We start from the raw sequence: 13,939 nt of genomic DNA, 5'->3' as shown, positions 1-13,939 counted from the left end.
GAAAACGTAAATTACGTTAGTTGGCTCAACCCGCTGTTTGGTAAGTTCTCAGAAAATAGACTATTGTTAAGAACATTGGAAAACCACTATTTCAGAAACAAGTTAATAGAAATTTGTGGTTTCTACTCACAGGAAGCACTTGCGAATGTTGAGGGGGTATTAAAGTCAATGGAACATGGATTAATAACATTCGCTACGCGGATGACACGGTATTGAATGCTGACAATATGTGCGACCTCCAGTGTCTTGTCAACGTAATAAAGAGAATGGGCCTAAAAATAAACGCCAAAAAAACAAAATACATGATTGTTACACGTCAACCAGATATATTAAGAAATGTGGGACTAACATAGGACGGATTATCAATTGAGCGAGTGAACAAATTTAAATACCTTGGCTCACTGAAGAGTGGACATCTGACCTGGAAAGAAGATGTCGTATAGAGAGCGCTCGCAACGCTTTCATGAAATTCAAACACATCTTCACAAATACGGAATGAAAATGAGATACATAAAGTGTTACATTTGGTAGGTGTTACTATATGGCTTGGAGAGCTGGACATGGACTTCTTCTTGAACAAGAAGAAGAAAAACTCACATGTATAATAGAATGTAATTATAGAGAGCTTATGTTTAATGACAGTGGGTCACATGAAGTCAAACAAGCAGTAATGTTATCAACATACTGCTAACATTATCAAACAATCATTGGATCTTCAAAACAACCAGCACCTAGTATAAAACCACAATTGATAACGATTAATGGAATTTCGTTCGTCTGATTAAGAAAGGACGTTCTATTAAATTTTTAACAATAATAAAAGTTTTCATTGACCATTTGCACCGAGAATCACCCATTTAGCATTGTTTATTTTTCTTTTGGCAAGCGTAAATTACAGAAGTTAACAGATATTTATTACCAGCGCGGCGATACAATGCTGAATAATTTATAAGGTGAGATCTGACAAACACAAATTTAAAAAAAAAAGTCCGAATGTTCCTATTTACCTACTCGACGTTTCGCGCTGAATCTTGTTTAATCATCCCCAAAGATGTATGGGGACATTATCGCGGGTGCTCTTTATTTTTTTGGAGGCCCCCTCGAGAAGTGAAAACCCATTATATTTACATATATGCAAGCTTCTTGGCTTGATCTCCTTTATATTCTATAGTGTTGGAGATGTTCTCTCTGAATGAGGCGATTTTATCACCGCTCTTAGTAGGTAATAATCGTGTACTTGGTTCGCCCTCGCCCTCGCCCTTTTCTTTTAATGTAATATTAGAACTCCAAAAATCGTGGGGGTTTATTTCAATAAGAGTTCTCGAATATTACACGCCCATTTGATTTTCAATATGCTTTGAATTTCAAATGGGTGATGAATATTGTTATAGTTGAGCTGCACCAACACACAGTCAAAAGTTTTCTCAGTAATATTGAGATGGTTTTTTCAGCTGTCTACCATAAAAAAATGTATTATTTTATCTTTAATTTTATTAACCAGACATTAGAGTTGTCTTTTGGTGTTAATTTCATTTAATTTACGTTCCTAACAGAGATCCATGGTGCAGGCGATCCATGGCAGTCCACTAGGACATCAAATTGCTTGGAGGGTTATCATTGCAATTTATATCGGATTAGGGTGGAGCACCAGATAATGCAGAAACCCTTGACAGTGCCATCACCCGAGAACTAATATGTTTGACAAATAGATGTTTGTTATTAGTTTTGCGACCCTTTTTGAGGCCCCTTCGCCCTTTGACGCTCGGCTAGTGGGCTAGTTAATCGGCTTTAGTACTTCAAAGTTTTTTGTTTTTGTGTGGATGAAATTCGAACAAGTGTTTCTCTTTAAATTTAAAAAAAAAAACAGTTTATCATTACACTGTGTGAACAATGATGTTTAGTTATTTTATCATTGTATCTTAAGACATTTAAGACACTTTTTACCTTTCCATCAGTTGTATCATTCGTTTTCCCTTTCCTCTCCAAGTGTTGCTGTTTCTTTGTCATTTTCAGACTTAAAATCATCTTGGACTGTTTGATAACAACAAACACACAAATCACAGCATAGTTCTTGGAAAAGTTTGAGTTTTTCCACCAACAGAGTGAAGCAGAAAATTACTTAAAACCTTCTTGTCATGACTTGGTGAAACTAATTTCAATAACTTATTCCTCACTCTTTTTGTAGAATAACCCACAAATCACTTTCACCGAAAGATTGAAAAGCCTCAATAAATTTGAAAATCTCTAAAATGTTGATAATAAAACCAAGACTGATGACCGATGAGCATCTCATCGGCCAGTACCGTCTCTTTTTCTATGTGCAAGAATTTTATTCGAGTTTCGTTGGTCGTTTTTGCGACCGCCGGTATATCATATAACCAGAGAGAGCTCATTACTAGCGGCAAGAGAGGCCTCTTCGAGATTTTTATCAAAGCCCGTGGCGAAATTGAGCTTTTTTCCTTCAAGTTCCGAGTAATCGTTTTAATAAAATGATGCGCCCTGAATGAAAAAGGAACCATTCGTATTGAATCCGACCATATATACTTTACCGCTCTTGTTTGTAATTACTAACCGGGCGGTTTTTTCGACTTTGCAATTTTCGAATTGCCAGCAGGAGAATGTGATGCTACCTAAATTACTGTATTTCGGTTGTCAAGTTTAGCAAGAATGTGTTTTTTCCCAACTCCAATAAGCTTTTAGCGTAATTGGTCACTATTTTAAGATAACTGATGCTTTTTTTCGTAGGATGCTAGAAAGTTTTTCTCATTTGCTTTGCTAATTAGTTAAAGAATGGTTAAAGCATCCTCTTGACTAACTGAGGAAAGAAAAAAAATAATATTGAAATATGATAGTGGTACATAATTAAATAAAAGGTTGGTAATTGATTAAAATTCCTATCATACGAGCATATTTATGTATAATAGGTCATCTGTCAAATTTCCACCGGCGCACGTCCATCGATCTTATATACAATCAAAGTTCGAGCGGGATTTTTTCGAGGGCTGATTGTTGCAATTTCAAGAACTCAATTATATGGCGGTGCGGTCGTCTTTTCTTCTTTTGTCTCGGAAAAAAGCTAACAAGTACCGACGGAATCGCATTACGTATTCGCCAAACGGGAATTTGCCGACGTTTTGGGCTCCCTTTTGTGCCGAAACTGAATTTTAAACAGTGAATATTTCAACGCCGCCTGATAGCCTGTCACCCAAACATTGCCTACAATTTGACAACATGATTGCGAGGTCGACACACACACACATATTTTTAAAGAAATCGATCGACGATCAAGAAAATTCCATTTTTTTCCTGGACATAAATATGTATTTATTTATCTGTGACGGTGAATTATTATTCATCAGGCTGAAGTTGGTCTGTGGTTTATTCATTACATTAAAATACCACTAAATTATCATAAGTTTATATACAGATAGTTCTTATAGTTTTTATTCCAATACAGATGACAGAAGGAAATCGTACACGTAGAAGACAGCACAATTTTTTCTACGGCTCAGCGAAAAACATGTTATCGGTATTTTCTAAGAAAGTATGAAATTGGTCCTCTTTAGGACTGAAAACATGAACACAAATACTCCAGAATATATTGGAACAAGAGTTTTTTATACTCGATCACTTAAATTATCTCTTCCTGCTTCCCTATACAAATTTACAGCCTAAATTACCAACTATTTTTTTAAATTTAGGGCACAGTGTATAATTATTTTACCAGCTTTTCTCATCGCTCTGGCCTGCATCCACCTTCAAAAGCATTTCCAAATATACAGCTAAACTTGTCAGCTTCAAACTTTTCAACGTCCTCTTGGGGCTCTTAAAATGGTCTACGTAATGATTGACTGATGATTTGAGGCTCTATGGGCAGTTCTCTAAAACCTTGTGTAAATTGTTCCTGAAAATAAAATCAATAAATGTACATAGTGATTCAATTACTAATTACTATTAATCATAAACAGTAAGTTTGTATTTTTCCTTCCTAAACATCCTAATTTCTTAACTAAAACTGGTTCCACCAACGTGACTCTCAAATGTAAAAAAATCCATATTTATTGGAATGATCAAGGATTTTGACTCAAATACAGGGATTCACAAATGTTTTCCTATAGTTTCTTGACATAGTAACATTTTGGCAACGCCACACTATTTTTAATAGAAAGCTTTTTTACGTTACTTTACTTTACTTTTTTACAAAATTCTTGAAATTTTGCCAAATTTCAACTAGAACTATAATTCTTCACCTTTTTACTAAAACCCTTTGTCCCTTAATAACTTGGTAATGGAAGAACAAAATTATGCATGCTCTTAAATACAAATCTGATATGAAGTAGCTGAAATAATTTTTACTGGTTGTTTGATGGCTATTAAAGCAATAATGGGTAATGCATTTATAAGGTATAGTTTTACGATCCTATAAAGTACGTAAAATAGTTGGGCGAAACGCTGGTACGACCCTGGTTCTCACATATAACTATGGCGGTCGTTTCCCAAGCAGTAAACTTCTCTTAATTACCCTTTATAGGTAAAGGAACCGACTGCTTTGATATAAAGCGATTCTGATCGAACTTTAGATATACTCTCTGTTAAATTTATCCACTAGTAAAAAGATGCAATTCGGTAGTTTGTACCAAACAAACTTGGGTACATGAGTACTGATCCATAAAAAATGTAATAAGTGGAATTTATTATGATTAAAAGAAAGTTTTCCCATTTTATCGTCCCAGCAGGTATGAGGCTCTTTAAATATTAATACCTCTATAAAATGCATAATTACTTTGGCCAATATTACACGGGGCGGGTGAACACAAAGCCGATCATAAACCCAGCTAGTGCCCATATCTGGCTTAAAACGTTCATTTTCAGATTACCATAAAACGACCAACAGGCGGATTCACTTACTTAGTCGATTAGCGACGGGAATTATCTGGATTTGATAACGGGAATAACCTCTAAAAAAGATATTAACTTCGTCAAAACATCAATAAAAATCCGATATTTTATGTGGCAAAGTTTTTCGGATGCCACACAGAGCGAATCCGTATAATATAAACGATTGCCTTTTAAGTGATTTTAAAATTGAATCGATCGTTTATAACAATTTTCTTGCTAATTTTGTACATTTTAAGTGGCATTCTGTGCGTGCTATCTCTTTTTCAGTGTGTTCGAATGAGGAATCTTATTTAATTAAAATACGAGAGAGAATTTTGCCAACAAACCGTTTGCGAATGGCGCCAGAATTTCAGGAGGTCGATTTGTATCTGCTTTGTGTAAAACCGGATAATTTATTGCTATTGTTGCATTAATTTACTTATGCCTTAACAAAAACAAACAACAGGCAACTAGTTATTGAACTGTACCTTATCCCATTATATATTGTTCTTTGAGTGAAAGACCCCATCATATACTGGCTAGTCCTCAAACCAACCAAAAAAAAGTGGAACCCTGATTTAAAAATTGTGTCGATCCGTGTCCCATAAAAGCCGGCATCCCGAACGGTACCAAATTAAACCTGAAAGAGTATCCACTATATTAAGTTTATCGGTTTTAGGAGCTTCGGTACCAGCAATAAAGATAAGGGTCCGATGATAGAGAGCAAACCGGCTAGCTGGGTGGCCTTGTTAAAAACAATTCCTAAAATACCTGACACTAGTCGCTTTTAAAGAAGTGTCTAGCATTCCGGGAGCTAAAACTGGGATCGTTAGCGGTGAGCAGGTGATTTTTGGGGCTTTCAACCCTTTGTTTCTGTTTGAGACCAGCAAAACTGAAAATTCAACAGAGCTTTTGGTTTCGTTTGGTTCTGATCTGGTTCTGTTGGTTCGTTGATGATGATTTGAATGTTACAAGTAGATGCAAAGTATCATAGTCTAAACAACACTTATCCAGAGTTATCTAAATTGTTAAGTTGGATTTAAAAAGCATATTTGCAAGTGAATCTATTCAGTGTATTCAATAATAGCTATTTAAGATATGAGTGATAAAAGTGCATTTTTAGACATGCATGTGAAAGTTTAGAAAGCACTTTTAACACGAATACCATACAATATTTCTTCTAGAAAAGCATTAAAAATTTCAATGATTATATTTGAAAATTTTCTGTGAACAGTCAAACCAGTTCCATTTGTCAATAACTCCCTAACGATTATTGTTGCCCTCAAAGATAAATTTGTTTGAAGGCTGTCATCCAATTTAAAAGATTTTTGTGAATATACTTTTTAATACGTGTTAATATCAACTTTGTAGCATAAAATGAAGAAGAAAGTACCATGGAGCAAATTGATGAGACTGCAAGAAATGCCATGTTAGACCTACTACCATAGAATCTCAACAATAGTACGAAATAGCATTTAGTTATTCGATTACCTTTAACACTAGTGCTTTAAATAGTATATTCAGCATCAAGAACAGTAAGTAAGCTTCACTGATCGATGACAAAGTTTGGTGGCTGAACGAAGCGAAGCCTCTAATTTGTCTGAGATCAGTACCTAATGCTGTCAAAACTCAAAATTAGACAAGTCGTACACTTGTGCTTTTTGTAATCAAAACGCTATTTTTAATAGTTCAGTAGCGGGTTAAAAGTTGTATTTTTAATGTGTTTGTAGAAAAAGTAAGTTCTATGAATGTGTACAGGTTGGTCAAACAAGCGGAAGGATTCTTGAAGTGAGATGTCTTGGAGGACGTCTTTCCTATCACTACTTGATAAAGTTAATGGTTATCCAGAAATTTTGATGTGGTGAAAACAGCACAACTGTATGGGTAAGGCTTTTTTGTATAATAAGAGTATAAATCATAGGATATTAACTTACGATGGGGGTTGAGAGGATGGCAGGAACAGAAAGCATGAGGGTTCACTTGTTTCAATTAAAACGTCCTGGTCCGTTCACTTCACACATAATTAAAAATCAAATAAAGCAGGTGTCTGCAAATAAACGGGTCAGTCATCCCCCAGTTTGCAAGCTGCACTTGTATTATAGGAGCTGATATCCAGAGAATGAATGCTGAATGCGATTCGTTTTACTAAGGGCCGTAAATTCGATAAAAAGATTATGCTGATACTTTTATAGGGTCTGCTCAATATAGGGATTGTGTTATTAGGGTCTGAATCAGTGAAGAATTAAAATTGAAAAGTGAATGTTTAACTAGGGGTACAATAAATTAGAGTTAAATGAGAGAGCAAATTGTAAAAGCCACTTTAATTTGATGTTTTTGTTGTTGTATTTTTCTTAATGACTTATACAGCATTTTTTTAAGGTGAGACGCCTTCGTGCTAAAGAATTTGCCTGAACATGTATGCATGTTAGCAATTTAAAAGTACAATCAAGAATTTCAAAGAAATATGTTTTCAGACTTTATAATTACATTCTAATGCCTCCACCACTTGCTAATTTGCACAGACATTTTCTCGAGTTGCTAATTCGATTCTCGCTTTTTCCTTTTAACTTCTAAGTGAAGGTAAACGCCCTGCATATTAACTAACTTGAAACATCTTACTGTACTTTGTTCAACCAAATTCCCCCCTTTTGTCTTTGTCTCCTGTTTCACATACTAATTAAAGACAAAATAATTGAACTTACTAACCCACATGGTATTCAAAAACCAGAAAAAGTATCCTAGTAACATCAGCGTTCAGATCACACATCCGTTTAATCAACATTTTCTGTAACTAACAAAGCGTTACGCAAAACTCATTATACTTCATCCTATATAAGAAAAAAACACGCGTTAAGTTTGTAAAAGGGGCACAAGAACTCAAATCATTCGTGTAATTGCAACGAGTCGGGCGAAGCAAAGATCTCTTTTGAACGCCATTAGACGCCATTTTGAATTAATTTTAGGCTATGTGTGTGCTGAGCACCGACCAGATTTTTAATAAAGACCATAAAGATGTTGCGCCATATTTGGTTTGGTTGAGGTACTTGGTATAGATTGTTGCCGTTCAAAATCAGGTTTTGCCGATTTAGATGGTCGTCAAGACGGATTTTTTTCGTTTAACTCTCTATATCTGCACAACTATAAATATTTTGCGTGATTGCATTGCAAATTACGCGGTTTTATGAATCCATCTATTTGATGCACTCGATCGTTGGACGATACTTAACAAAATTCTGAAAAATGATATTTCATTCATTTCTGAAAAATTTTACATGATTTTTACAACTAATGTAATATGAATAGTTAGTTCGACTTTCATCAAGCCACAAGATCTATTACTTTGTGTTGACAAGACATCTGAAAAAGTTGGATTTATTGCAAGAATTGGTAATCAACTATCGTTACACACCAAACTGTTATTATAACCGACGAAATTCAAATCGTGCAGAATCGTGCTATGAGGGGTATATTAAAGTGTAACAGATACACCCTGTATCGACGATGCTCAACGTCTTGAACATTTTATCTGTTAAACAAGGGATTATGTTTGATGTTTATGTTTTTATATTTAAGATTAAAAATGCAATGATACCGCCATACATTTGCGATAGAATAAAAGTTTTTAAAGAAGTACACCAATACAATACGAGAAACTGTTTTGATTTTATATTGAGTGATAAGTGTAACAGCAGCTAAATGTTCAATTCTATTTTGTATGGTGGATTACAGGAATACAACAAGTTACCCAATGTGATTAAAGAGTGTGATAGTATGGAAGTTTTTAAGGGTCTAATTAGAAAACATGTTTTAGGATAGGTTATTTGTCGAATTATTAATTACTGTTTGTATTTTATTTTTATCTATTTTAACTTTGTGTGATTTAATTGTTTTTATTTTTAATGTTTTTTCCATGTAGCTTTTTATGCTAAATAAATAGTATATTATTATTATTACTATTATCTGCATGGATCTTTAACAAGATTAGGTAGACACAAATATTTTTGACAGATTTATAATTTGTTTATGCATTTTATAATAATTTTGCAGCACTTTTGATTAAAAAAAATTATTCATTGGTCTAAATTCTGTACTTATTAAAAAAATTGACCATCATAACTTCGAAAATTATGTATTAATCAGGATGAAAAAGACTTCTCAGCTGTGACATTTTGTTGGTGCGTTAGCCGTTCCTATTGTCAGATCTAAGACTGTGTGACTGATTTCTCCACTTCTAGTCCATACATTTTTTAATTACTGGATCTAACACCGTTTAACAAGGAAGTTGCATGTTTAGAAAACAATTTATTATTCAAGCAATGTATTTTTTTGTATTCTGCCACGTAATTTATTCCAATTTCTAATGTTACGAAAAATTATCAAACATTTAACAAAATATACTCAGGAGACCAAAGTTGTCCAGCATAATATACACCCTGAATCGCCTGCAGCTCATATTTTTATTCCGGGCGTCCTGGGTCGTTGTGTGTGCCCAAGTAATGAAACCGCTGATTGGCGGAGTCCAGTTACCATGGTAACGCCCCTTTTATTCCTCCGGCATTATACACCGGGGCCGATGGTTGTGTGTAGGTACAGTCAGGGGGCGCGCTATTGTACCATTGTCGAAACGGATAATGCGGTTTTATTGGCATATGAAACTCTGACTGTACCCCCTCCTTCCCGGCCACTATATTGACTGATGTTTTCGATCACGTGACTTTGCATTTTCCGAATGCTGCCACGGCCCTCCATAAATTTATGGTGTCCGGCTTAATAACTGGTAGAGATGCACTTTGGTATCGATTTTCTTGTCGACACTAATGTAGGAGCACTCGCAATGGATGAAGTGACATATCACTTGCCTGCGATGTTATGGAGTGTCATTGTTGTTAGATATCGATACTGTAAGCCCATCTCTATAAAAACAATTATCTGTCACGAGTGGCTCTAATTTTGTGCACGCCAGTTAGAGCATATCATTTGCTCTAATTGACAGTGTTGCAAGATATAATAAGTATGATTAAATACTCAATTCTAAGGCGGGGCAACGTAAAAATTATGAGTAGTTTTTCTAATTGAAAATTAGCCTTTAAGTTGTCAATTCACGATCAAATTTTGCTTCGACTATAGTATAGAGTAGTAGAAAAATTAATTAGAAAAGGTTTAAAATTGATATTAAAAACAAACCCTTTTGAAGATCAAATGTTTCACATTTTGGTAGAAATCCCGCAATAATCTGAAAGTTGAAACCTTATAAAAGTTGATCAAGGCACAAAAACGATACTTTAAGAGCTTTGAAGATTTTGATCAATTGATTTGATTCAGAACCACATATAGTAGCAAAACATTGTTTGAAGCAGATTTACTAATCAATCACTATAATTTAGCAAAGATGCACTGAAGCATTGAGGATTATCACTCTGGAGTAGATCAAGAATCAAAATAGACACACTGATAAGCAGTTTAAAAAACTTAAAGTTGTCATCCTGAGCCTCTAAAACCAGCTGCAGTGTCAAAAAGTTTAAACAATTTTTCATATAAAAGTACATATTTTGTTTCTTTATTAAGTATCAGAAGGACCGTAAAATCAAACGCATTTTGAAGAAGGTTTTGCAGCAGATCTTTAGCTATGTAAAGTAAATTAAACTGCGTATTTATAACTACTGAACACTTTTCAGGTTAGTAAACTTAATAATTTCCAGTGAAAAGAAGTATTCCACCTGCGTTTTGCGGACGACGTGGTTTTAATAAGGGAGGACCCAATGCACGTGAAGACTATGATTAAACAACTACACCATGCCTCTCAAGAAATTTAAAAATCAGAAATACCATGAAAGTTGGGCTTAAAACTAGGGTTTATGCTCAAGAACAGGGATGTCCCTATGAACCTGAATAGGAAACTGTACGATAGCTGCATACTTCCAGTAAACACTTACGGGCTGGAAACAATGAGCCTCACAAAAAACAGCGTAAATCAGTTTGAGAGATCATATGAGGAACAAAGAGATTAGAAGAAGAACCAGAATAACGGATATAACCGAGAGAATAGCCAGCATGGATAGCAGTAGATGGACATCTAGAGTATTGAAATGGAGACCCTGGGAAAATAAACGAAAATTGGGTAGGCCAATGAAGTGATGGGCTGACGATATTAAAGCCGCAGTGGGCAGAAACTGGACACAAAAAGCGCAGGCTAGAGATGCCTGGAAGAGACCTATCTCCAGCAGTGAAGAAACTACGGTTTATGAAGAAGAAGAAGGAGATCTGAATTCTTGCGGCAGATTGATAGTATAGGCACCAAAACTTTAATTGACTTTTGATAGTTGAGTGTGCTTCTTTCAAGTTTTAGCAATTCTCTCTAAAATAATAAAAGAATATGTTACTAGAACTTATTATTTTACGTAAATATTAATCTTTTTACATGTACTTGTAGGTAGGTAAAGTAGGTCTTTGGTCAGGCTTCCGTGGTGCAATAGTGACTTAATACGCCACTGATTGGAAGAACATTTAGGCTGTTGGTAATTTTCTGAATCGGCGTTTTTATGGCTCATTAATTACTCCACTACAACCATAATTTTAGTCCCAGAAATAGCAATCAAATAGTCCTAAAATTAACCTGACATAAATCTGTCACACACATAAAAGACTCGGAATGCTCCTAGAGTCCGCGAGCAAACAAACAATCTTTAACATTTAACGTTGCACACTTAACATTTTTAGGATGTCGTTCTGCCTTGATTCACTAGGATTACTTTGGTTTGTTGAGTAAATAGTGTTGACTCTATTTCGGTTAAAAAGTGGAGACATTAAGGCACCTGTGCTTGTGTAATTCGTCCGTTAATTATTGCTGATTACGAGACGTCACCGAGGCATCATCAATACAATCAAACAATCCTGGGAACGACAAAATACGTACTGCCTCTAATTGAATCGTCATGACGCGGTGATTTGTATTTCTCATCAGTGGCGATAGTTGAAGGACAGAACAGTACCTCTTCCGTCAACGTGCGAAGTAGCGTGAGACAAGAATTCCTCGGGTTCTAAAGGTACCGACGCGGCCGCAGCCACGGACAGACGGCGGTTCACCTCGTCGTTTTCTTATCTACCAAAGTATAATCATCATTTATTATTTCTGGTAATCATTCCTTCTCGATTTGTTACGAACCGAACTGACATTTGCATCTGTCGGTACTAGAAAGATAGGGGTATCCGGGCGGTTTCACTTGTTCGATCTTTTGTTCTACATTATATATTCAACAATCTGATGAAGAACAAAACTTTCAAAATTGTACTTACTCATGTTTTATTGGCTTCTGTGTCATCTTTGAAAGTCCCGGGTTTCAAAATCTCTGTAAACTCTTTTTCCTTTTGAATTTTACGGTGATATGTTCTATATGTTTGTTGAGACGAGTTACTCATTTTTTCTTTGTTTATTGGGTCTTTTGTCTCACACAAAAAAGGTTTGTTGGGAAAATGGAATTTCGCACTATTTTCAACTAAGTTGAAAATAACATTAACCTAGTCGTCCCAACACAAGACCACTGACTTAGGCTCGGTCTTGTTACCTAAAAACGCTGACGTTTCGGTGGAAAATCTACCACCGTCTTCAGAGAATATAAAAAAGAAAGAACACAACGGCAGAACACAGAAAACAACAACTTAATAAATATAAAACCTGATAATGTTCAATTTGGAACTCTGAGAAGGGTTTGGTCAATAAAAATTGACATAAATTTTGACTTTTGTCATTCCAATAGGAAAGGTTATCTATTGTTGTAGTGAAAGGAAAGGTGGGTTTTATAATGAAAACAAAATTACAAGAAATTTCAGTTTCGTTTGATATGACCAGGTGTTATCTCCTCCTCTAGAATATTTAACCAAGTTTGGTCAATATTAATAGAGGATGTAGCAACACAGAAGTCATGGTTTAATCTAATATATGCACTTTCTTTTATTTTCAGTCTTTTTGAAAAAGTTTCTTTGTCTATGATACTACATTCATTCCATTTGACTCTATGATCATTATCAAACGCGTGTTGGCATATGTTAGATTTGTGAAAGTCTCCAGTTCTTAAATAATTTTGGTGTTCTTTAATACGTTTTTTTAAAGGTCTGGAGGTTTCACCAATATAAAATTGATTGCATTCGCAAGGAATTTTATATATCACGTTTCTTGTAGATTCATTTTCATTGTGAGGTTTTGTTTTAGTTACGTGTGATCTTAATGTTTTTTGAGTTCTAAATATTTTTCTGATGTTATATTTTTTAGCTATTCGTTTGATTTTGTCAGAAATACCTGGAATGTAAGGAATAAAAAGGTTAGTAAAAGGTAAAATTTGATTTTGATTTCCAGATTGTTTTGGATGTTCTAAATCCCTAAAACATTTATGAATAAATGTTTCAGGATAGTCAGTTTCTTTTAGAACATTTTTAATGAATAATTTTTCTTTATTAAATTGTTCATTATTGCAAATAATTTTGGCTCTATCAAATAAACTTTTTACAATACCTTTTTTTACCATTATTGGATGATTGGATTTGTAGTTTAAATATCTATTTGTGTGGGTTGGTTTTCTGTATACTTTTGTTTCAAATTTGTTTATGTCTTTTTTGATTAGAATGTCTAAGAATGGAAGTTCGTTATTTTGTTCAGTTTCTGTTGTAAATCTGATTGTGGGTTCTATTGAGTTTATGTGAGTTAGAAATTGTTTGAGATGATCATTACCGAATGGATATATTGTGAAAACATCATCAATATATCTCCTCTAAAAAAAAAGAATTTTACGGTAATTGTGGTCGGGATTTCTAGTTTTATGTCGTCCAAAACTGTTGATTGGCTTTTTTCTAGTTTACAGGATTCAGCAGGAACCTCCTCTCAGTTAAACTATTTTTTGAAATTTTCTGTTGTGAACAAGCAACTGTATATTTGTTCACCCCGACCTAACCGATTATATAGTACGTTTGACATACATTTTAACGGTTCGCTATTCTATGCAAATCCAGGAAATTATGCGGGTACTTTCCTGATACGCGGATGGGCCCACACTGCTTCCGTGAATTTTGC

General features: G+C 34.7%; 1 long non-coding RNA gene across 7 annotated transcripts; it reads right to left on the bottom strand.

Moving 5' to 3' along the window:
* Positions 1-3,601: 3,601 nt before the first annotated feature.
* On the bottom strand, positions 3,602-12,636 carry LOC145733763 (uncharacterized). 7 transcript variants are annotated; one of them, XR_014179272.1, is made up of 7 exons: positions 12,172-12,634; positions 12,041-12,115; positions 11,792-11,977; positions 5,570-5,770; positions 5,367-5,518; positions 3,725-3,904; positions 3,602-3,671 (listed from the first exon to the last, which is right to left on the bottom strand). It is a non-coding gene; the product is annotated as an uncharacterized LOC145733763 (long non-coding RNA). The 7 variants fall into 7 exon arrangements; XR_014179271.1 differs by having other exon boundaries at positions 3,602-3,904; positions 12,172-12,633; XR_014179267.1 differs by lacking the exons at positions 3,602-3,671; positions 3,725-3,904; positions 5,367-5,518; positions 5,570-5,770 and adding exons at positions 9,163-9,791; positions 10,063-11,233 and having other exon boundaries at positions 11,297-11,977; positions 12,172-12,636.
* Positions 12,637-13,939: the final 1,303 nt, after the last annotated feature.

This window comes from Ips typographus, linkage group LG9 (genome assembly GCF_016097725.1).
Source record: "Ips typographus isolate SLU linkage group LG9, UJ_Ityp_2.0, whole genome shotgun sequence".
In the NCBI taxonomy this organism is placed as follows: domain Eukaryota; kingdom Metazoa; phylum Arthropoda; class Insecta; order Coleoptera; family Curculionidae; genus Ips; species Ips typographus.
The sequence above is the reverse complement of the archived record's forward strand: the minus strand, read 5'-3'. Positions and strand labels throughout refer to the sequence as shown.